The sequence below is a fragment of the Microtus pennsylvanicus genome, chromosome 8, assembly GCF_037038515.1.
Source record: "Microtus pennsylvanicus isolate mMicPen1 chromosome 8, mMicPen1.hap1, whole genome shotgun sequence".
In the NCBI taxonomy this organism is placed as follows: domain Eukaryota; kingdom Metazoa; phylum Chordata; class Mammalia; order Rodentia; family Cricetidae; genus Microtus; species Microtus pennsylvanicus.
This window is the reverse complement of record NC_134586.1, coordinates 50942582-50967228: the sequence shown is the minus strand read 5'-3', so window position 1 is coordinate 50967228 and position 24647 is coordinate 50942582. Positions and strand designations below refer to the sequence as shown.

General features: G+C 45.0%; 1 protein-coding gene across 1 annotated transcript in view; it reads right to left on the bottom strand.

The window, feature by feature from the left end:
• Suclg2 (succinate-CoA ligase GDP-forming subunit beta) overlaps nt 1-24647 on the bottom strand; it is a 271761-nt gene that overhangs the window by 1929 nt on the left and 245185 nt on the right. The gene's annotated exons all lie outside the window — the stretch shown is intronic.

Sequence of the window (24647 nt, the reverse complement as noted above, 5' to 3'; positions counted from 1 at the left end):
CTCTCCAGCCCTGCGACTTCTTTAAATCTTTATTCATTGGCAGTTTCATACACTTATAATGAACCTTAGTTATTTTTACCCCATTACTCTCTCACACATCCCTTCCGTCTTCTCAACAACTCCCTTCCTACTTTCAAGGCTTTTGTGTGTGACCTACTGAGTTTCAAGAAGGCTGTCTGTATGAGTGTAGGTGAGACGGCATTACTGGATCATGGGCACCGAAGAAAGTATCACCTGTTCTTACAGCCAATCATTGTCAGGAGTCCCTCTCGGAGGGGCGGAGCTTCAGTATCTATCTCCACACATAATTCTCTTCCTAGCAGCGAATATTTGCTATGTACTTATGCATAACAGGTATAATGCCAAGCAACTAAAATGTAGCATATAATTTTCAACAAGAGTATTGAGTAGGAAGTCCACGGCACTGCTTTTATAGACAAAGCAAGGGAGTTTATTGGGGGGATAAGTGGCAGAGAGCAGCCTCACTTGCTCTATGTAATAACATAATTCTGCATGTCCACACACGTCTTTGTAATATGAAGATAGCAACATAACGAGGAGAAGCATTTTGTGAATGGCAGCATCTCTGTGGCATTCATGGTGAGCTTTCCACAAAGATTCCTGCTTCCTTCTACAGTGTAGGGCTGGGAAGGAGCTGCCTGGGCTGTGACTATTTCCCAAGTGCTCCATCTGCTAAGTGGGATCGCAAGATAGGCCTACCCCACAGATCGTGAGTGGATTCAAACACATGCTTGTAACTACCTCTGTGTGACTTCCACGCTTTCTCTGTTTTACTCTCAGCGATGTTAGCAGTAAGGGTAACTGGGAGGCACCCTTTAAGGATGGCAATGACTTCTTCAGCCTCGACACTTGATTATGATGGGAGCACCTGACTCATTTGTCCACCCAGACCTGATGTGAACGAGAAAGAAATTTCTCGTTCACAAGACACCGTGTAAAACAACACAGGAAAGATCAAGTGATTAACTCTGCCTCCTGGCGACTGCATGCTTGTGTACCCTCCTCTTTGTGTAAGACTCTAACAGGGATGGGATGTCACTTCTACGGCGAGACACAAACGCCTGTGCTTTCTGTCTTGCCCGCTTTAACACTTCTCTCTTCACTCTGGCAAACTGACATGTTTCAAGCCACCCTATGGACAAAGTCCACTTTCCAAGTACAGAAGCCGCTAGCCTACAGCTATGGAGGAATGAGGCACCCAGGGAACAGCATCCTACTGCCAACCACAGGAGGCAGCTTTAAAGTGAACTACCCCTTTTGCGAGCTGTGAGGTGTCTGCAGTTCTCCCTGACACACCTTTACCACAACCCGGTGAAGACAGAGTGTGAGGAACAGCCAAGTCACACACAGACTCCTGCTGTTGGTATGTAAGACATTCACACTTTCAAATTTCAGAACAGCCTGCTACACACAGACGGACCCAAAGCTTTGTAACATCGTTAACGCAACCCCAGTGTGCATTCTGATTCATTTGGTAAGGTTTGAATCTGGGTTCCCAGAGACTGAGAAGCAAGACAGGGTTTAGACCACAGCATGTGTTAGGTTAGAGACTAAGGCATTCAGATAGTCATGTGTAGGTGTGGCCCTCATGGAGCAATGACAGAGTGAAACTAAGGCAAGGCCTGACCTAAATTACATCTGCGGATCAGAAATTAGATGTGTAAATTTCTGTCTCCTTCCAAAGAGAAATGGACTGGGATGTCCTCCCCAGGTATCCCTACCCCCAGTCTGCCAGAGACAAAAATCTAAGAAAAAGTGTAATAGCTTTTCCTTTTGAGCATTCTCTGGTTGCAACACCAGCTCCCCAGACCTCCACACAGCTGAGGAACATACTGTTCCTGGCTTCTTCTGCACCCCCCTCATGTGACTTTTGGGGTTAGCTCATTTTTCTCATGGTTTCATCCACTGAGAACTATTGACACAGAATTCTCTACTCACTATTACCTGTTTTCTCCTCCATGTCCAATGACGAAATAAATGCTGATTTTTTAAACTCACTTAAGAAATTGCTTTTTCTTATGACCAACAACATAAATAATTCAGGTCCTTAATTAATATCATCTGCAGCATCTGGCTTAGCGGCAGTATTCTCAAGGGGAATGGAAAGGATGGATGCTAAAATTCACAAGTGTCGAGACAGGCCCCCACGGCCCTGCTGTCCTCTGCCCTGGATACCTACCCACTCAGTAGACGCTGTCTCTCACAGTCTCCTGGGCCACCTTCCCTGCTCCCACCTTCAACATCCCAACTACAGTAGGCCTGAAAAGGGCTGCCAGAGTCCTCCATGATCTCTACACTGCGACAGGCCAAGCGGAGGGCATTTCCTACAGTCAGTGCGGGGCATTTCCACTTCAGGGTATCTTGTACCATCAGTCACATGCTACACCTGGACTGACGGACTAAGAACAGACACGGTCACACATGGTGATGCCTGAGGGGAGAGATGTGCGCAGGTCCTTTTTCTGGTCATCTTGCAACTAAGGGGGTTCTCGAGGGGCTATGTTCTTGACTTTGTGTCCTGGGGCACTCTGTCTGTCCTGGCGACCACTCTGTCTGCCCCGGGTGACTCTCCGGGACAGGCTCTGACCTTCTACCAGTGCTCTCACCATGCAGCTCCGTTACCCTGGTCAGGGGAAGGGGTGAAGGGAGTGGCTCCCCACTCTTTCCTCCTGGCAGCACCTTCAGTGCCACACCAAAACACCTGACTGCTTCATAATTCCAGGATCTACTAAAGTGAATTTTAATTATACTCGCTGTTACACTTTAATTACAGCCTTAATTATTGAGCAAACCCAGCAAGCTTGGAAGAAGCAGGGTGAGAAGGGGCTGTAGCATTCAAACAGGCAAGGAAAAAGTCAGTCTGTGACGGGAAATGGATCAAAAGAGAGGTGCCATGACCAAACAGAAATCAGGAGGAGCTCATGGGGAGGACAACCAGAGACATAAGGGAAGAGAGAGTCCTGAGGCACGAGCTGGAGAATGATAGACTTGACGAGAGAAAGGCACGGCAAAAGGACCTTCATACGGTGACGAAGCTGGGAGCTTGCCATGTGGCCTCTGCGCCTGCCATGTCCGTTCTCTTTGCTCCATCGCTTTGAAGTATTCTGGCTTTCCCCTGGATGTCTGGGCTTTGCCCACAGCCTAGCCCGACCAGCAATTAGTACCACTGGCTTCCCCCTTCTGGTCGAGGAAGCAGCTGGCGGGGAAAGAAAAGAAAAGTCGAAAAGAAAAGTGTAGCCGGTAAAAACCAGGTCACGGGAAGTAAGTACACCCTGGGCAAATGCCTGCGAGCTTCTAGATCCTTTGGCGAACGAACCGTATTATTAGAGCATTTGAGACTTCTTTGGCTTTCTGACCTCCATGGCTGACATCAATCCCTCAGCCCCCTTTCTGACTTTATTTCTAAATAGAAACCATCACAGCTACTTTCAACTCTGACATGGAATTAAGCGTTCCAAACAGAGTTTTTATGCCTGTGCACACAATTACAATGGAAATTGATCACTTTCCACATTTAAAGGGTGCTGCTGACATGCTCTACTATTTATTAAATGCTGCTGTGCTTTTCAGTGAGGCTGCAGGACAACACGCTTCATGGCCACTTCAACACAGAACTGATCAACCCGCAAAGCTCAGTCTCAATTCTGGCTTGCCAGTCGCTTGGCCATGTGGCTCCCTACCCACTTCCAGGCCTTGAAAACGACAACATGGAGGGAACCAAAGGGGGCACTGGCTCAAAACAATCTTTCTCTGCTGCTAGAGGACATGAGAAAAATCATAGTCAGAATGTAAAAATGTCTCCACCACTTTTATAGTGGCTTCCTGCCACTGGGTGGAGGAAGAGAGCTTTAAACTGAGATGCAGGGGTAATTTATCAAAACATGCCCTGTGCTTCCTTCACAGGAGTGAAGGCAACACCAGAGCTGACAGGGTTTGGGTTACAGGCACAGCATCCCCCTCCCCCAACTCAGGCCCACCTTTCACCCCAGAAGCAAGAAGAAAATCACACTCCAGTACAGAAATCTTTTTAATTATTTAATAAGAATTCACATATATATGCATGTGTGTATATATACACGTGTGTGTACACATGTGCCTGTGAAGGTCAGAGGTCAACGTTGGGTGTCTTCCTCAATCATTCTCTACCTTATGCTTTCATACAGGGCCTCCCAATGAACCTAGACTTCACCAGTTTGGCCAGATTGGCTGACCAGAAGCCAACACCTACTCATCTCCCCTTCACCGCCACCACCATCGCCACAGCACAGCTGTTACAGGTGTGAGCTGTGCACCCACCCTTAACACGGGCTCCAAGGATCTGAACCCAGGTCCTCATGTCTGTGCAGCAGCCACTTTACTAACTGAGCCAACTCCCCAGCATAACATTTTTTTTAGAAGAATACAATGAAATTACTAAATATATACATTGACTACATGTTACCAGATCTTTAAAGGGAATATGATGGTAATATGGAAAACAGTACACACTTGCTGCCTATATGTGACTAAGGGTTCCTAAGCATCATAAAACCAAATTCTCTGTCCTGTGGGAAGTCCAAGGAACCCCCACCTCCATCCAGGTCTAGTAAGTTTAATTGGGGGAGGGGGAGGGAAATGGGAGGCGGTGGCGGGGAAGAGACAGAAATCTTTAATAAATAAATAAATTAAAAAAAATAAGTATCAATAAAAAATGTATTAAAAAAAAAAAGAGCTCTCTCTTCCTATCCCATCCAGCTTACATCCAGATCCCCCCACCTTCTGTTTCTCTCCCCCCTCCCTTCCCTGGTGGCAGAGAGCCTCCCTGCTCTGCCTGCTTGGGCGCTGGGTCCTAACCCCAAGCGTAGGGTAAAGGGGAGCTCGGGGGCTTCTTTGTCCCCATAGCCCGCCTGCGGCAAGCAGGGTGGGCCCTTTGTCTGCCAGCGAACCAAGCAGCACGGCGTTTCATCAGGGCACCTAGTGAGACATCATTGTGGTGAGTGAGTGCTGCGGCACCCGGGAACAGCCCGCCTACACTTCCTGATCAACCTACAGGGCTACACTGCCCGGTACCTCCTCTCTCTTCCTATCCCATCCAGCTTACATCCAGATCCCCCCACCTTCTGTTTCTCTCCCCACTCCCTTCCCTGGTGGCAGAGAGCCTCCCTGCTCTGCCTGCTTGGGCGCTGGGTCCTAACCCCAAGCGTAGGGTAAAGGGGAGCCCGGGGGCTTCTTTGTCCCCATAGCCCGCCTGCGGCAAGCAGGGTGGGCCCTTTGTCTGCCAGCGAACCAAGCAGCACGGAGTTTCATCAGGGCACCTAGTGAGACATCATTGTGGTGAGTGAGTGCTGCGGCACCCGGGAACAGCCCGCCTACACTTCCTGATCAACCTACAGGGCTACACTGCCCGGTACCTCCTCTCTCTTCCTATCCCATCCAGCTTACATCCAGATCCCCCCACCCTCTGTTTCTCTCCCCCCTCCCTTCCCTGGTGGCAGAGAGCCTCGGGGCTCTGCCTGCTTGGGCGCTGGGTCCTAACCCCAAGCGTAGGGTAAAGGGGAGCTCGGGGGCTTCTTTGTCCCCATAGCCCGCCTGCAGCAAGCAGGGTGGGCCCTTTGCCTGCAAGCGAACCAAGCAGCACGGAGTTTCGATCAGGGCACCTAGTGAGACATCATTGTGGTGAGTGAGTGCTGCGGCACCCGGGAACAGCCCGCCTACACTTCCTGATCAACCTACAGGGCTACACTGCCCGGTACCTCCTCTCTCTTCCTATCCCATCCAGCTTACATCTAGATCCCCCCACCCTCTGTTTCTCTCCCCCCTCCCTTCCCTGGTGGCAGAGAGCCTCCCTGCCCTGCCTGCTTGGGCGCTGGGTCCTCACCCCAAGCGTAGGGTAAAGGGGAGCTCGGGGGCTTCTTTGTCCCCATAGCCCGCCTGCGGCAAGCAGGGTGGGCCCTTTGTCTGCCAGCGAACCAAGCAGCACGGAGTTTCGATCAGGGCACCTAGTGAGACATCATTGTGGTGAGTGAGTGCTGCGGCACCCGGGAACAGCCCGCCTACACTTCCTGATCAACCTACAGGGCTACACTGCCCGGTACCTCCTCTCTCTTCCTATCCCATCCAGCTTACATCCAGATCCCCCTACCCCCTGTCTCCCTCCATCCCTCCCTTCTTGGAGCAGAGTGCCTCCCTGTTCAGCCTGCCTGGGCGCTGGGACTGAACCCGAAGGTGAGTGCAAAGGGGAAGGTGGTAGCTCCTTTGTCTCCATAACCTGCCTGCAGCAAGCAGGGTGGGCCTTTGTTTGCAAGCTAACCAAGCAGCAAGGAGATCGGAACTGGACTCCAGGAGAAACATCACGGGGGAGTGACATCACTTGGAAGGTACATCAGTTGGCAAGAAGACCTGATCCTGTAAAAGAAGATCCATAGGAGAATATTGGAAGGAAGAGATGGGGAGACGCCAATGCAAGAATTCACCCAACAATCTGAAGAACAACACGAAACCACCAGAAGCCAGCGACCTCACAACAGGAGGACATGAACACCTTAATCATGAAGAAGGAGAAAAAACTGACTTCATGACAGTGATTGACACCCTTAAACAGCATATAAAAAACGCCCTTATAGAAATGGATGAGAAGTATAACAGAAAGTTCGAGGAATTGAGTAAATCAGTGAATGATACCCTAGGAAAGCAAGGAAAAACAATCAAGCAGATAATGGAAACAGTTCATGATTTGAAAAATGAAATGGAGGCAAAGAAGAAAACACAAACAGAGGGCCGGCTGGACATGGAAAATCTAGGTAAACGAATAGAGACTACAGAAACAAGCATAACCAGCAGAATACAAGAGATAGAAGAAAGAATCTCAGAGTCTGAGGATAACATAGAGAAAATAAACGCACTGATCAAAGAAAACAGCAAGTCCAACAAACTCTCATCACAAAACATTCAGGAAATATGGGACACAATAAAAAGACCAAACCTAAGAATAATTGGAGTAGAAGAAGGAGAAGAAGTGCAGCTCAACGGTCCAGAAAATATACTTAACAAAATTATAGAAGAAAACTTTCCCAACCTGAAGAAGGATGTACCTATGAAGGTTCAAGAGGCATACAGAACCCCAAATAGGCTGGATCAAAAAAAAACATCCCCTCGCCATATAGTAATCAAAACACAAAATATACAGAATAAAGAAAGAATATTAAGAGCCGCAAAGGAAAAAGGCCAACTTACTTATAAAGGTAAACCTATCAGACTTACACCTGACTTCTCTATGGAAACCATGAAAGCCAGAAGGTCCTGGATAGATGTACTGCAAAAACTAAGAGACCATGGATGCAAGCCCAGACTACTATATCCAGCCAAGCTTTCGTTCACCATAAATGGAGAAAACAAAATTTTCCAGGATAAAAACAAATTTAAGCAATACGTAGCCACAAATCCAGCCTTACAGAAAATAATAGAAGGAAAATCACTAACCAAGGAGTCCAACAAAGACCTCAATAACTCAGACATCTAGAGACCCTTCACCAGCGCAACTCAAAGAAGGGAAACACACAAACCCTACTACTTAAAAAGTGACCGGAGTTAACAACCACTGGTCATTAATATCACTTAATGTCAATGGACTCAACTCACCTATAAAAAGGCACAGGCTAAGAGACTGGATACGAAAACAGGATCCAACATTCTGCTGTCTACAAGAAACACACCTCAGCCACAAAGACAGGCACCTACTCAGAGTAAAGGGCTGGGAAAAGGCTTATCAAGCAAATGGACCTAAGAAACAAGCAGGTGTGGCCATACTAATTTCTAACAAAGTTGACTTCAAACTTAAATCAATCAAAAGAGATGGAGAGGGACATTTTATACTCATAACAGGAAAAATTCATCAGGAAGAAATCTCAATCCTGAATATCTATGCCCCTAATATAAAAGCACCCACGTATGTAAAAGAAACATTGCTAAAATTCAAGGCAGCCATCAAACCGCACACACTAATAGTAGGAGACTTCAACACTCCTCTTTCACCAATGGACAGGTCAATCAGACAGAAACCTAACAGAGAAATTAGAGAATTAATGGAGGTAATGAAGCAAATGGACTTAACAGACATCTATAGAATATTCCACCCAAATAGGAAAGAATATACCTTTTTCTCTGCAGCTCATGGAACCTTCTCGAAAATTGACCACATACTTGGTAACAAAGCTAACTTACACAGCTACAAAAAAATATTACTAACCACCTGTGTCTTATCAGACCACCATGGATTAAAGTTAGAATTCAACAACAATGCTACCCCCAGAAAGCCTACAAACTCATGGAAACTGAACAGTCAACTACTGAACCATACCTGGATTAAGGAGGAAATAAAGAAAGAAATTAAAGTCTTCCTTGAATTCAATGAAAATAAAGAAACAACATACTCGAACTTATGGGACACTATGAAAGCAGTCCTGAGAGGAAAGTTCATAGCACTAAGTGCCCACTTAAAGAAAACAGAGAAAGCACATATTGGAGACTTAACAGCCCACCTGAAAGCTCTAGAAAAAAAAGAAGCAGACTCACCTAGGAGGAGTAGAAGACTGGAAATAATCAAACTGAGGGCTGAAATCAACAAAATAGAAACACAAAAAACAATCCAAAGAATCAATGAATCAAGAAGCTGGTTCCTGGAAAAAATCAACAAGATTGACAAACCCCTATCCAAACTAATCAAACGGCAGAGAGAAAATTTGCAAATTAATAAGATCAGAAATGAAAAGGGGGACATAACCACAAACACAGAGGAAATTCAGAGAGTCATTAGATCTTACTACAAAAGCTTGTATGCCACTAAACTGGAAAATGTAAAAGAAATGGACACTTTCTTAGATAAATACGATTTACCAAAATTAAATCAGGACCAGGTGAACAAGCTAAACAGACCTGTCAGTCGCGAAGAACTAGAAGCTGTTATCAAAAACCTCCCTACCAAAAAAAGCCCAGGGCCAGATGGTTTCAATGCGGAATTCTACCAGAACTTCCAAGAAGACCTAATACCTATACTCCTCAATGTATTCCACAATATAGAAACAGAAGGGTCATTACCAAATTCCTTTTATGAAGCTACAGTTACTCTGATACCAAAACCACACAAAGACTCAACCAGGAAAGAGAATTACAGGCCGATCTCACTCATGAATATCGACGCAAAAATCCTCAACAAAATACTGGCAAACCGAATCCAAGAACACATCCGAAAAATTATCCATTATGATCAAGTAGGCTTCATTCCTGAGATGCAGGGCTGGTTCAACATACGAAAATCTATCAATGTAATCCATCATATAAATAAACTGAAAGAAAAAAACCATATGATCATTTCATTAGATGCTGAAAAAGCATTTGACAAAATTCAACATCCATTTATGTTAAAAGTCTTGGAGAGATTAGGGATACAAGGGTCATACCTAAATATAATAAAAGCTATATACAGCAAGCCGACAGCTAACATCAAATTAAATGGAGAGAAACTCAAAGCCATCCCGCTTAACTCAGGAACACGACAAGGCTGCCCACTTTCGCCATACCTCTTCAATATAGTGCTGGAAGTTCTAGCAATAGCAATAAGACAGCATAATGGGATCAAGGGGATTCGAATTGGAAATGAAGAAGTTAAACTTTCGTTATTCGCAGATGATATGATAGTGTACATAAGCGACCCCCAAAATTCCACCAAAGAACTTTTACAGCTGATAAACAGCTTTAGTAATGTGGCAGGATACAAGATCAACTCCAAAAAATCAGTCGCCCTCCTATACTCAAAGGATATGGAAGCAGAGAGGGAAATCAGAGAAGCTTCTCCATTCACGATAGCCACAAACAGCATAAAATATCTTGGGGTAAATCTAACCAAGGAAGTGAAAGATCTATTTGACAAGAACTTTAAGGCATTGAAGAAAGAAATTGAAGAGGATACCAAAAAATGGATGGACATCCCTTGCTCTTGGATTGGGAGGATCAACATAGTAAAAATGGCAATTCTACCAAAGGCAATTTATAGATTCAATGCAATCCCCATCAAGATCCCATCAAAATTCTTCACAGATCTGGAGAGGACAATAATCAACTTTATATGGAAAAACAAAAAACCCAGGATAGCCAAAACAATCCTATACAATAAAGGATCTTCTGGAGGCATTACCATCCCTGACTTCAAACTCTATTACCGAGCTACAGTAATGAAAACAGGGTGGTACTGGCATAAAAACAGAGAAGTCGACCAATGGAATCGTATAGAAGACCCGGACTTTATCCCACAAACCTATGAACACCTCATTTTCGATAAAGGAGCTAAAAGTTTACAGTGGAAGAAAGAAAGCATCTTCAACAAATGGTGCTGGCACAACTGGATGTCAACCTGTAGAAGAATGAAAATAGACCCATATCTATCACCGTGCACAAAACTCAAGTCCAAATGGATTAAAGACCTCAATGTCAGCCCGAAAACACTGAATCTGATAGAAGAGAAAGTGGGCAATACCCTACAACAGATGGGCACAGGCGATCGCTTCTTAGGTATAACCCCAGAAGCACAGACATTAAGGGCAACATTGAATAAATGGGACCTACTAAAACTGAGAAGCTTCTGTAAAGCAAAGGACACTGTCACTAAGACACAAAGGCAACTTACTGACTGGGAGAAGATCTTCACCAACCCCGCAACAGACAAAGGTCTGATCTCCAAAATATATAGAGAACTCAAGAAACTAGACTTTAAAATGCTAATTAACCCAATTAAAAAATGGGGCGCTGAACTGAACAGAGAATTCTCAACAGAAGAAGTTCAAATGACCAAAAGACACTTAAGGTCATGCTCAACCTCCTTAGCGATCAGGGAAATGCAAATCAAAACAACTTTGAGATATCATCTTACACCTGTAAGATTGGCTAAAGTCAAAAACACCAAGGATAGCCTTTGCTGGAGAGGCTGTGGAGGAAGGGGTACCCTCATCCATTGCTGGTGGGAATGCAATCTTGTGCAACCACTGTGGAAGTCAGTGTTTCGGTTTCTCCGGAAATTCGGGATCAACCTACCCCTGGACCCAGCAATACCACTCTTGGGAATTTACCCAAGAGATGCTCTATCACATGTCAAAAGCATTTGTTCAACTATGTTCATAGCAGTATTATTTGTAATAGCCAGAACCTGGAAACAACCTAGATGCCCTTCAATGGAAGAATGGATGAAGAAAGTATGGAATATATACACACTAGAGTACTACGCTGCGGTAAAAAACAATGACTTCTCGAATTTTGCATGCAAATGGATGGAAATAGAAAACACTATCCTGAGTGAGGTATCCCAGGCCCAAAAAGACGAACATGGGATGTACTCACTCATAATTGGTTTCTAGCCATAAATAGGGTCCACGGAGTCTACAATAGGCGAATCTAAAGAAGCTAAGTAAGAAGGTGAACCCAAGGAAAAACATATAGTTATCCTCTTGGATAAGGGAAGTAGACAAAATTGCCGGGGGGAAAAGTGGGATCTTGAGGGTGGGGTGGGATGGGGGTTAGGGGAGATGGGGAGAGAAAAGGTAGAAGGGAAGGAGGGTGGACTTGGGGAAACAGGAGGATCGGGATAAAGGAAGGTTGGATAGGGGAGCACGGAACCACAATTCTTAGTTAAGGGACCCACTTTAGGGTGGGCAGGAGACTTGACCCTAGAGGGGCTCCCAGGTGCCCAAGCTGAGGTCCCCAGTTGGTTCCCTGGGCAGCTGAGGATAGGGAGCCTGAAATGACCCTACCCTAGAGCGATACTGACGAATATATTGCATATCATCCTAGAACTTGCATCTGGCGATGGATGGAGATAGAGACAGAGACCCACACTGGAGCACTGGACTGAGCTCCCAAGGTCCCAATGAGGAACAGAAGGAGTGAGAACATGAGCAAAGATGTCGGGACCACGAGGAGTGCACCCACCCACTGAGACAGTGGAGATGATCTACTGGGAGCTCACCAAGGCCAGCTGGACTGTTACCAGAAAAAGCATGGGGTAAAACTGGACTCTCGGAACATGGCGAACAATGAGGGCTGATGAGACGCCAAGGACAATGGCACGCGGTTTTGATCCTATGCAATGTACTGGCTTGGTGGGAGCCTAGCCAGTCTGGATGTTCACCTTCCTAGATATGGACGGAGGGGGGAGGACCTAGGACGTACCACAGGGCAGGGAACCCTGACAGCTCTTTGGACTGAAAAGGGAGGGGGAGAGGAGTGGGGGGAAGGGGAGAGGGGTGGGAGGAGGGGGAGAAGAGTGGGAGGAGGGGGAGAAGAGTGGGAGGAGGGGGAGGGAAATGGGAGGCTGGTGGGAGGAGGTGGAAATTTGTTTTTTTTTTCTTTTCTTTATCCTCCTTTTATCAATAAAAAAATTTAAAAAAAAAAAAAAAAAAAAAAAAAAAAAAGAGTTAGTTCCAGGACAGGAACCAAAACCAGAGAGAAACCCTGTCTCGAAAATCAAAAAAAAAAAAAAAAAGAAAAAATAAATAAAAAAATAAATTTAAAAAAAAAAAAAAAACCAAATTCTCAAAGCAAACCTAAAATCAGCAGCATTTTAGCCCCATTGTACAGATCCTGGTAACCAAGGTACCAGGATATTTAGCAACTGACTCAATAACCCCAGCAAGTTGGAAGAGGAAGACTAGAGCTCAGATTTGTCTGACATCAAAACCACGTAACAGCCATGCACTGTGGAGCACCACGTGAACAAGAGTGCTAGCATTCTTTAGGCTCGGCCTTCACTTGATCTCACTAGAGGAGGCTGAGCTAGGGAATTTACTTGGTCACTCAATCAGTGGGCTACCACAGGCCCGAGTCAGCCTCCTGTTATCAACCAGGGTGGTACACTATGGCTTTAGTGCTCAGTGCAGCCTACAACCTCTTCCTATGCCACTTATAAGTTAAGAATAGTTTTCATATTTTTAATGAACTGGGTGAGAAATAAGAATAATATTTTGTGATACATGAAAATTACATGATATTCAAATTTCAATGCCCATAAATAGAATCTTGATGGAGCACGGCCAAACTGATGTGCTTGCAGACTGCTGTGTCCAACAATGGCAGAGCTAGGGCGGAGACACAGACAGATAGCTGTCTAACGGAGGCCTCTTTGCTATCCCTGGGATGGAAACAGGACACATTCTATACAGCAGCAAACCCCTGACAGTCCAGAGTCCCTGTGCCCTCCCCCTCCACCTCGAGAGCCCATTGTTCCATGCCCTGTTCTTCCTCTCAAGTCATTAACATATAGAGAATGACTGTGGACAAATTCCCTTCCACAATAGCTCCAAAGAACATCAACATCTAGGAATAAATCCCAGCAGAGGCAAAGGCTCTATACTGAACTTTAAATCTCTGAAGAAGGACACTGAGGAAGAGATTAGAAAATGGAAAGATCTCCCACATTCAAGGATCAGTAGAATTAATATTGGGAAAATGATCATTCTACCAAAAGCAATTTAGAGTCAATGCAATTCTAATCAAAATCTCCACAACATACTTCACAGAAATAGAATGAAAAAATATTCGCCACTTTATTTTTACTGTGAAGAAGCACTATGATCAAGGAGAACTGATAAAAGAAAGCATTTAATGGGGGCTTCCTTACAGTTCAGAGGGTGATTCCATGACCATTGGAGAAGGAAGCACAGCAGTAGAAGGCAGTCATGGCGCTGGGGCAGGAACTGAAAGCATATATTCTGATCCAAGGCAGAGAGAGAAGTAACTGGAATGGCATGGGTGTTTGAAGTCTCAAAGTCCATCCCCAGTGACATACCTCCTCCAACAAGGTCCCACCTCCCAATCCGTACCAAACAGTTCCACCAACTGGTGACCAAACATTCAAAGATAGAAGCCTGTGGAAACCATTCACATTCAAATCACCATAAAAACATCTTAAAATTTACATGGAACCACAAAAGGCCTTCAATAGCTGAAACTGTCTTTAGCAAAACAAAATAAAACAAGGCTGGAGGGATTGTCATTTCAAATTTCAAGGTATATTATAAAGTTATAGCAATAAAAGCAGCCATAAGCAAGCACAAGAACAGACATGTTGACCAATGAAACAAAACAGACAACCCAAATATGAGCACACAATTAAAATCATCTGATATTTGACACAGACACTGAAAACATAGTGCAGAAAAGACAACAAATGGTGCTCAGAACACGGGATGTCTACAGACAAAGGAAAGAAACTAGGCCTGTACCTAACTCCAAGTGGATAAAGCACCTCAATGTTTTCATGGAAGCACTGAAACTGTTTGAAAAAAAAAACATAGGCAGTACCTAAAAAGATACAGATGTAAGAAAGAACTTTCCGGGTGAGACTCCTTGACTAGGGATTAAGGCCCACAACTGTCAAGTGGGATTTCATAAAACTAAAAACTGCACAGCTAAGAAAACAATTAACAGAGTGGGAGAGAATGTTTGCCAGTTATCCACCTGACAGAGGACTAATGTCCAGGATATGTCTTTGAGATGACCCACGTCTAAGGCTGAACACTCTGCCTGGCAGCTGCTAATAACATCCTACAGAGGGTCTTCTTAGTGTTAATAACAAGAGCTCAGATGGTAAAAGTATAATTTACATTTACTCAGTGCAGGGCCACTTAGACTATTGGAGAACTCAACATTATGATGCTGTTACGTGTTTGTGTGTGGGGAAGGTGTACACATGTCAGTTTGTAGGTATGTATGTGCCCATGCATGTGCCCGTGGTGTATCTGAAGAGGGTATATTACTCTCCATATCATATTTTCTGAGACTGGGTCTCTCGCAGGCCTGCAGCTCACCATTTGCTTTGAATGGCTGGGCAGCAAGCTACTGGGATCATGCTGTTTGCTTCCCAGTGTTAGATCACAGGCAAGGACTGCTATAGTGGGCTTCTGATTGGGTGCTCAGGGTCCAGACTTGGATCCCCATGCTTGAATTGCAAATACTTTACCTACTGAGCCATCTCATCAGGTCAATCAACACTGTCAGACTTTAACGCCCATATTACAGATGAGAAAGTTGAGATTTCACACTTGGCTTTATCCCCAAGTAGCTGAATGACTTGAGAAAGTCACTCACCATTTGAGGTTTGAGATTCTTTATTCTTGGGTGAGGATCGTATCAAAGCACCCTGAATCTCTTACATTTAATGAAAAGTAAGGTTGATACAAGATGGCCTGTGGAGCTCTATCACAGCCATGGTAAGAACACACACAGCGTGTGGACAGGATGTCTGTCTTCAGGACTGCTGGGGAAGGGACCAGCTTTAGTAGCAGAAGTCTCTGACCAAGGTGCATTCTTCTGATCACAAAAGCGAGGCTCAGGATCAAGTCTAATGTGTGTTCGCTGAGAGCTAATCCTAGGTGCATATGCTTTTGCTTTCAATTATGTTATCCCTCAAAAAAAGTAGCATAAATATTAATGCAAGCCATGTTCAACTGCAATATTAAATTAGAATGCAAAGAACCCTCTGGCAAGCAACACCATGCCGCAGCACGGTACCACTCATATCATCCAGGACTAGGACAGACCTTTGTTATTTTTAAAAGTTTTATTCACTCTTTGAGAATTCATAGAGTGTGTTTTGATCACACTCACCCCCTCACCCCGCCTCCCAACTCCTCTCACACCCTCCGCCTTCCGTCTACTTTTTTTCCGCCCCAGTACAATGTGTGCTGCCTACATATTTATGGATATGGACTTCCATTTAGAAGATACTGATTTTCCGGGCGCTACCCTCTGCAAAAAAAATCTTACTCTTCTTCTCCCAGCAGCTATCGGTTGCCAATAGGTCCTCAGCTAGGGGTGGGCTTCATGCTTCTCTGCCTTCTCTATGCTGGGATTTGCCTGTCGCAAGCTTGCTTAGGTCTTATGAATGCTGCAGGACGGATCTTCTGAAAAGACATCACAATCTGCAAGGCTTTTCCATTCACACCTCTAGCATCTTCCTCTAGTTTCCAATCCTTGAGACCCCTAACTTAGGGATAACGTAAGGTAACTTTGACCATGCCAGGCATCAGTCTAGATGCCTGAAGTCCCTGTTCTTTTCTATGGTTTGGTTAGAGCAAGCATGGTCCCCTCAAAGATTCATGCGTTGTATGTTTGCTCTTCAGCACGGTAGCATTGAGTTGGCAGAAAGTTTAAGAAGTGGGTTCTAGTGGGAGGTAATTAATTATGTCATGAGGACTTACCCTTAAAAGACTAATTCAGGTTTCATGGGACTGGGTTAGTTTATCCTAAAATGCATTGCCACAGAAAGAGTGAGGCTGCCTTTGCTTTGGGCTTTTGTCTTTTTTTCTCATGTAGTCCAGGCTGGCCTCAAACTCTGTGAAGCCAAGGTTGACCCTGCATTTCTAATCCTGTCTTCAGCTCCCAAGTGTGCGGTCACAGCTGTGCACAGGCATGCCTGCTCTCTTGTCCCCTGGCTTGCCAGATGATCTCTTCCAAACCCAACTCGGCCAAGTGTTACCATCCAGGCTCTCAGAGATGAGAGGTGCCAGCTCTTCACAGTGGAGCTACAGAACCTCTTTTCTTGACTAAGTACCCAGGCCTAGGGACTGTTGCAGCAGCACAAAACATACACACAGACTGACTGAGAAGGGGCTCTGTAAGGACTGAGTGTGGACTCCATTGCTAATATTTTCCTTGAGAGAAAACTGTATTTGAAGAGCTTGATATTGCTTGCCAAATTCTAACCTGACTCTCACGAGACATTTCCATGCTGAGCCGGGAGAGTATGAGGAGTTTCCAGAACACTAGGCCCTGCTGCTGGGCTCTTTTCCCCTTCAGAGGTCTGCAAACTATGGCTCACTAGCCAGGCCTGCTCTATGTCTGTTTTCATACTGAAGACTTGTTAGGACTCAGGCATGACCATCTCTTCCTGTACTGTCCAGAGCTGCTCCAACACTACCACCAGGACCCGAGGAACTGCAGGAGGGATATATGGCTGCAAAGGCCAAGGGCTGTCTCCTCACAAGGAAACTTACAATCCCATGCCTATCCGCAAGTCTGAAGGACTATGTGAGGCAAGAAGTGGCCTTGTTTGGTTCTTGCCCTGTGTTCAGCTCCACTTTACTTCCTGATCCTGTTAGAGTAGAAGGCTGTATTTCTAGGGGAGAAAATCCCCTGTATATTTGACATGCCAATGGCAAATGCTTGACTCAAAAGTCCCCACTATTCTTTTTGATATCTGTAATGCACCATCATGGCTGTGGAAACTTCTTCTGAGCTATGACGTATCAGGACATTATTGGCACAACACTCCCAGCAGCCATGGCCAATAAGCAGAAGGTGGTATGGGATGGAAGTTATCTGTCTTCCCTGCTCTAAAACAGTGTCATGGAGTCTATCTGGAGAACCCAAGAATAGTCTCCGGAACAGTCTTATTTCAGGTAAACCTGTTATGTATAAAACAAGGGACAGAATCTCCCTGCGGGTCTCCTCCTAATGACAAGGTGCTGATCAGTCTAACTTCCAGTGTTACATGAAGAAACAGAGGCATGAGACATGAATCGGCCGGTCACACAGATAATACCCAGAAAGCAGACAGTGAGTCTGCGTCAGATTCAGCAGTCCTGGGGCCTACCACGCTCTAACCACTCTTCATTATAACTGTTCCACCCGGAGCTATGGCTCAGACAAATGGTGCCATGTGATTGTTCTTGAAAAGACTGCCCACTACCCAAACAGACAAGCTATGACAGAGCCAGCCACTCTAAGGGCAGAATGGTCTGAGATGTGCATTTAGGGACAGTATTGTTAGCATATCACCCGTTTCTTCCTCACCCACCAGTGTCTCTGCCGTGAGAAAGAGACGGTGGAGGGCATTTGAGTGGAGCCTCCGGGGCAAGCCCAGGTCACCTACTGCTCCACAGGCTTCTGCTCTAGAGGAGGCATGCCTGTTGAAGTCAAGCAGTATGTGAGTCTAGGCCTGACAACCTGACTAAAGCTGGAGTTCACAGTGAAGAAGATTCACAATGAGGTGCAAGATACACACTTAAATATCTTTTTGATTAGCAAATAAAGTAATATTTTGATCTGCTCAGTTTTGATCTTCTCACCAAGATGAGAACTCTGATGGGAAACAATCTGCTGGGTTCCCTCAAAGACTCCAGCACTTGGACCTGGTTAGATGGGTTCAGAACAACAAAGCAGTGGTTCTCCGATAAGTCAAGCAGACTTGTACCCGTGGGATCCAGCTTCTTTGGAAGGCAAAGACACACTGGCCTTGTCAAGTGCCTACTAGGGCAGAGGTACCAAGAAGAACACTAAAGACAGAGAGCACAAACATCCTGTTCAGAAGGCTTCTGGCCTCGGTGTCATTAGACCAGCTGTCTCACGTCTACCTCCATCCATCAACCTCGCCTAGAGCTTCAGGGTTATCTTCTTTAGAGAAGACTTAGCTTACAGTTATGACAAAGCTGCAGATACCCAAGTGGCAGAGATGCTAGGTATGCACATTATCTATCTAGAGGTGAAATGAGTGGAATTTGAACTGCCTAAGGGAGTAGATTAATGCAGATTAAAAATTTCGATCCACAGAAGCTCTCCCTATTTTGAGGAGTGCTTCAGGCTAGCACCTGCGAAGCTGGTCTACAGATCAGGAGCAGCGCAGTTTAAATATTACTATCTGTTTATCCATCCAGACATGGTGAAGCAGCTGTAGGCGTGATTCCCTCCAGTGCCACATGTGGTCTAAACTGAGGAAGATGAAGTGAACAATAAGAAGGAGGGTCAGTGGGGGGGAAAAGGCAGGGCGCTAGTGATTAGAGGGAGGACAGCTGAGGGATACATATCACTGCAGTGAAGCCAGGCCCAGGCAGGACATGTCCACAAGGATGTTGAAGGAGGGGAGAGATGAAGAAGGAATGAGACTCCGGTGATGTGGAGAGCAATGCGAGATGGAGAGTGCAGAGAAAATAGGAACCTGGAGAATGGCTTGGGAAGAATGAGACCCAAACACTGGGGGGGGGGGGGGGGGGGAAGATGCCTTTAAAAACCAAAAGAGGCAGCAGGAGGTGGAAGATACACTCAGGCGGGCGTGCGGATGACCCTTGCTAGGCACAGCACAAGAAGACAGGGCTTAAGGAAGAGAAAATGAAAATATAACTTGGTACCAAGCAAAAAATGAGAATAAGTACTCAAGAGGCCACTGAAACATGGAAAAGGGCAGAGGCTAGGGACATGGTCAGACAGAGCAGAGGACCCTGCCTCTGCCGTGCATCACTTTCACCCTGCTCAGCCAGTACTGTCCCATCGAGGGCTGGCTCCTATTTGTCCCGATATGAACAGAAAACGCAGGCTCTAACATCCTTAAGGAAACTCTTAAGTCAGTCATAGTCTGCCCAGTCCAGTCGTCTTGGTGGGAGGCAAAGGCGGAGTTACTTCCGTTATTTCTCCTGTGGCCATAAGCTTTGTTGGCATGGCAGCAAACTTGCGAAGGGGTGGCCGTCAAGCAAACACAAATGAAAGCTTGGAGGTTCCTTCTTGTTACATTAAAATTCACAGATCTCTTTCCCGTCAGCAGACAGGGAGGAAAAACAGATGCCTTACCAACTAAGCCAGAGCCATAGGATACCTTACATACTCCCCCTTCAGAGAGCTAGGAAGCATTCTTGAGAAACTAAGGCTGAGGGAGAGGGTTGAAGTCTGGAGTGAATGTATGCTGACTGCTGCTACGTTAAGGACCCCAATGCCTCAAAACCATGACAATGGCAAAGCCTTCCCAGAGTGAGGCACAGAGGAATGGCAAGGCCTTTTACTCAACCAAGTGTGAGTGTTTGGAAAGACTGTCTAGCATGTGCACACTGTCAGCCAAAGCTTCCTCCTACTGAATGTACAGCCTAAGAATGCTCTCCTCTAGACTTCCTACCAAGACCAGCTAACTTCTCTTCCCTGTGCTGTACATAATGACCATGAATTTCGGGCATAGTAAGTGTCCGCCATCAGAGTGTCCACCTCACCCCAGCTCTTCCCAAGTCAGGTCCGAGGACCAAGCACTGGAGGATTTGGTAGTAAGGGGAACAACAAAGGATGCAGGCTTTTGAAGAGCTTTGGTAAAAGACATAGAAAATGCTTATACTGTGCTGAGACAAACCGTTTGGTGCTGGGTGGAAAACTGAATTTAAGGAACTGGCTAAGGGAAACTTTCTGGGCTTATAATGGTTATTATTAGTTGTCATTATTAATGAGCTCAACTCAGAATCATAATACACACCTGATAAAAGAGCAAATTCTTCCCCAGGTACCTAAGAGAGGTAGGAATGTAGGGCAGACTTCCATGGAAGAATGCATTGTTAGAAAAACACTGAAGGTGTTACAAATGTGGGCACCACGGAACTGTAGAAATGGACACAGAAGCTACAGCTTTGCTAGAACACACCTGTAACACCAGATACAATTGTCCATTATGGGTACACTTCTCAGCAGTACCACAGAGCATGCTGAACAGGTGAATTTTACAGGGTTCTGTGTACAGTCCAGGAAGGAAAGGCTTCATTCAGCAACCATGCTCCTGTTTACAAGGGTTCAACCTCTCCCTGGCACGTGGCTGTTTACAAGGGTTCAAGCTCTCCCTGGCACGTGGCTGTTACCCAGAAGTCTTTTAGATAAAATGACCCTGGGTCCTGGCTGGTTGAGACACTGCAGACATTCATTTGCTCAGCAAGGCATGGAACTGTGATGGTATCGTTTTCAAAGGAGAGAAAGGCCGTTTGTAATCAGCATACAGCAGAGAACAAGGACTTGGCACACAAAATCCGGACGAAGCGAGCCAGGCTTGATGGGCAAAAACTTCCCTTTTCAGGATGCTTCCAGTACGTTGTGTGTGGCCCAGAGTGGTCATGAGATGGATGGTGAAGGTGTGAGATTTAAACAGGGAGGCGGGGTTTTCCACACAAACAAAAAGCAAACAAGCAGGCTGTTCCATTATTTACAGGAAATAGACACTATTAACCTAGCAGGCCATCTGGCTTTGGAAACACTTGCTCTCTTGGTTATTAGAATTCTCACAGTTGTGTGGATCAGACATACAGGGGCTGGAGTGTCTCAGCCTTCAGGAGCACTGAGTCAGGGCTAATGCCAGCAGGGATTCATGTTTGTTCCAGTTCTGGTGGAACTGCTTGACCACACATCACTCTCCCACATCCCTAGTGAAATGATTTCCCATGTCATTCTTCCCTGATCTCTACCTGTTCTCTGGGTCATTGCCATGCCACTGGAATCCTGGTCTGCTGTGGAACAATGGTTTCACCCTGTAAAGATTTGTTTCTTGCACTTGTTTAATAAAATGCTGAATGGCCAGTAGCCAGGCAGGAAGTAGAGGTGGGGCAATGAGAACAGAATTCTGAAAAGAGGAAAGAGTCAGTCTGCAGTTGTCACGCAGATGCAGAGGAAGCAAGATGTGACTGCCTCGCTGTAAAAGGTACCAAGCCACGTGGCTAATGTAGACAAGAAAAATGGGCTAATATAAGAAATGGGCTAATATAAGAAAGAGTTAATAAAAAGCCTAAGCTAATAGGCCAACCAGTTTATGATTAATGTAGACCTCTGCGTGTTTCTTTGGGACTGAATTCGGCTGTGGGATCTCTGTCAACATTGGTCCTTAGACTTAAAGCTCCCAGGCTCCCTCTGTGTTCTCTCTCTCTCTCTCTCTCTCTCTCTCTCTCTCTCTCTCTCTCTCTCTCTCTGTGTGTGTGTGTGTGTGTGTGTGTGTGTTTCTCCCTATTCGTCTGCCCTCCACTTTGTTCTTGACATGACAGCTCTGCCTGAGACTCTAGCCAGTGCTGAAGACTCTGGATAACAGCTTCATTCTTCACTCTGTTCTCTTACAGATTGGTGCAAAGCCCCCACTCTCTCCATGATGTCCTTATCACCTATCCAGGGCCTGGGCTTCAGTTCCTACAGTGACACAAGCACAGTTCCAACTCCCAGGTATGAATTCTGACCTTCATCCAATAATTTTCTCTTCCTCCTTGTCAATAATTCAGATCTTATCCATCCAGATTCAATTTGGAAATTCCCCATTTGTAGTATTTATTTTATAGTATTTACTTGGGGCTGGGCATGACATGCATGCCTATAATCCTAGCCCTCTGGAGGTATAGGTAGGTAGAAAGATTAGGTGTTAAAGGTCACTGGCTACATAGCTAGTCCTCTCTCACACACACAAAAACAGTCTCAAAAGACAAAGCATAACAAAAAAACCAAAACACCACTGTTTGTAAGTATTAGATTAAACGTTAAAAAACAATAAAAAGTTACTTCTGTCATACTTTCTAATTACAGTAGTCAATAATGAGTAAAAAGGGGCCAATAGATAAACATGTATGCACGCGTGCCCACCCCCCATTATATGTATAGATGATAGACAGAAGACAGACAGACAGATACTAAAGACACATTCCAGAGTAGAATGGTGGGCACCATTAGCTGGAAGGGTACATAGAGATAGGGACAAGGCTAATTATTGGATACTAATTGCATAAAGTAACTATGGATAACAATGTTAATATTTTTCATAAAGACAGAATAAAATGTTTCCACCATAAAGAATGATATAGTTGAGGTGCACATAGCTTCACTTGATTTAAACATTATACAATGTATACATGTTTTAGACATGCCATTCTACCCCATACGTATGTATAGCTATTGTGTTTTTATATATTAGATTAAAAGTTAAATTAAAAATTAAATGAGGTGCATAATGATAAAAGAGAATGAGCCACAAGCACTCAGCTCAAGAGTCATATTTTTCTTCAACAAATGGTGCTGGAATAACTGGTTATCAACACGTAGAAAAATGAAAATAGATCCATATATGTCCCTATGCACAAAACTGAAGTCCAAATGTATTAAAGACCTCAATATAAATTTGGCCACACTGAACCTAATAGAAGAGAAAATGGGAAGTAGCCTTCAATGCATGGGCATAGGAGACCACTTCCTAAATATAATACCAGTAGCACAGACACTGAGAACAACAACCAATAAAAAGGACCTCCTGAAACTGAGAAGCTTCTGTAAAGCAAAGGACATAGTCAATAATACAAAAAGGCAGTCTACTGAATGGGAAAACATCTTTACCAACTCTACATCAGACAGGAGACTGATCTCCAAAATATATAAAGACCTCAAGAAATTATACCTCAAAATACCAAGTAATCCAATTAAAACTAGGGTACAGATCTAAACAGAATTCTCAACAGAAGAATCTCAAGTTGCCAAAACACTCTTAATGAAATGTTCAACACCTTAGCCATCAGGGAAATGCAAATCAAAATGTCTCTGAGATCTCATCTTACAACTGTCAGAATGGCTAAGATCAAAAACACCAATGATAGCTCATGCTGGAAAGGATGCATTGCTGGTGGGAGTGCAAACTTGCACCACCATTCTGGAAATCAGTATGGTAGTATTGCAGAAAATTGGGTATCAACCTGCCTCAAAATCCAGCAATACCACTTTTGGGCATATACCCAAAGGATGTTCAATCACACCACAAGGACATTTGTTCAACTATGTTCATAGCAGCATTGTTTGTAATAGTCAGAACCTGGAAACAACCTAGATGACCCTAAACTGAAGATCGGATGAAGAACATGTAATACATTTACACAATGGAGTACTCAGCAGTAAAAAACAATGAGATTTTGAAATTTGCATGCAAATGGATGGAACTAGAAAAAACCATCCTGAGTGACATAACCCAGAACCAAAAAGATGAACATGGTATGTACTCACTCATAAGTAGATACTAACTACAAAGCAAAAGATATTGAGTATCCACAACCCTAGAGAAGCTAAGTAACAAGGTGAACCCTAAGAGAAACACATACAGATCCCCCTGGAAAGTCAAAATAGACAAGATCTCCTGACAAAATTGTGAACATGGGGGTTAGAGGGAGAAGGGAGAATGGAAGGGGAGGAAAAGGTGAGAAGGGGAGGGGGGGGAACTTGAAGGGAACAGGATAGCCAAGATTGGGGAAGGATAGAGAAGGAGAGCAAGGAAATAGATATTTTGATTGAGGGAGCCATTATGGGACTTGCAAGAAACCTGGCACTACAGAAATTCCCAAGAATCCACAAAGATGACCCCAGCTAAGACCCTAAACCACAGTAGAGAGGGTACCCGAAGTGGCCTTGCCTTTTAGTCAGATTGATGACTATCTTAAATGTCACCAAAGAACCTTCATCCAGCAACTGATGGAAACAGAGGCAGAGACCCATAGCAGAGCACTGGGCTGAGCTCCCAAAGTCCAGTTGAAGAGTAGGAGGAGTGAGAATACAAGCAAAGAGGTCAAGACCACGGTGGAGAACCCCCCTGAAACAGCTTACCTGAGCTAATGGGAGCTCATTAACTCCAGTTGGACAGGGAAAGAAGCAGCACAGGACCAATCTAGACCCTCTGAGAGTTGTATAGCTGGGATAGACTGCTGGGCCACTGGCAGTGGCACCAGGCTTGTACTAGCTTTTTGAAACCCATTCTCTTTGGAGGCATACCTTGCTCAGCTTAGAAATAGTACAGTACAGAAGGCCTTAGTCCTTCCTCAAAGCAATGTGCCTTGCCCTTTCTGATGAGTGGATGGGGGTGGGGG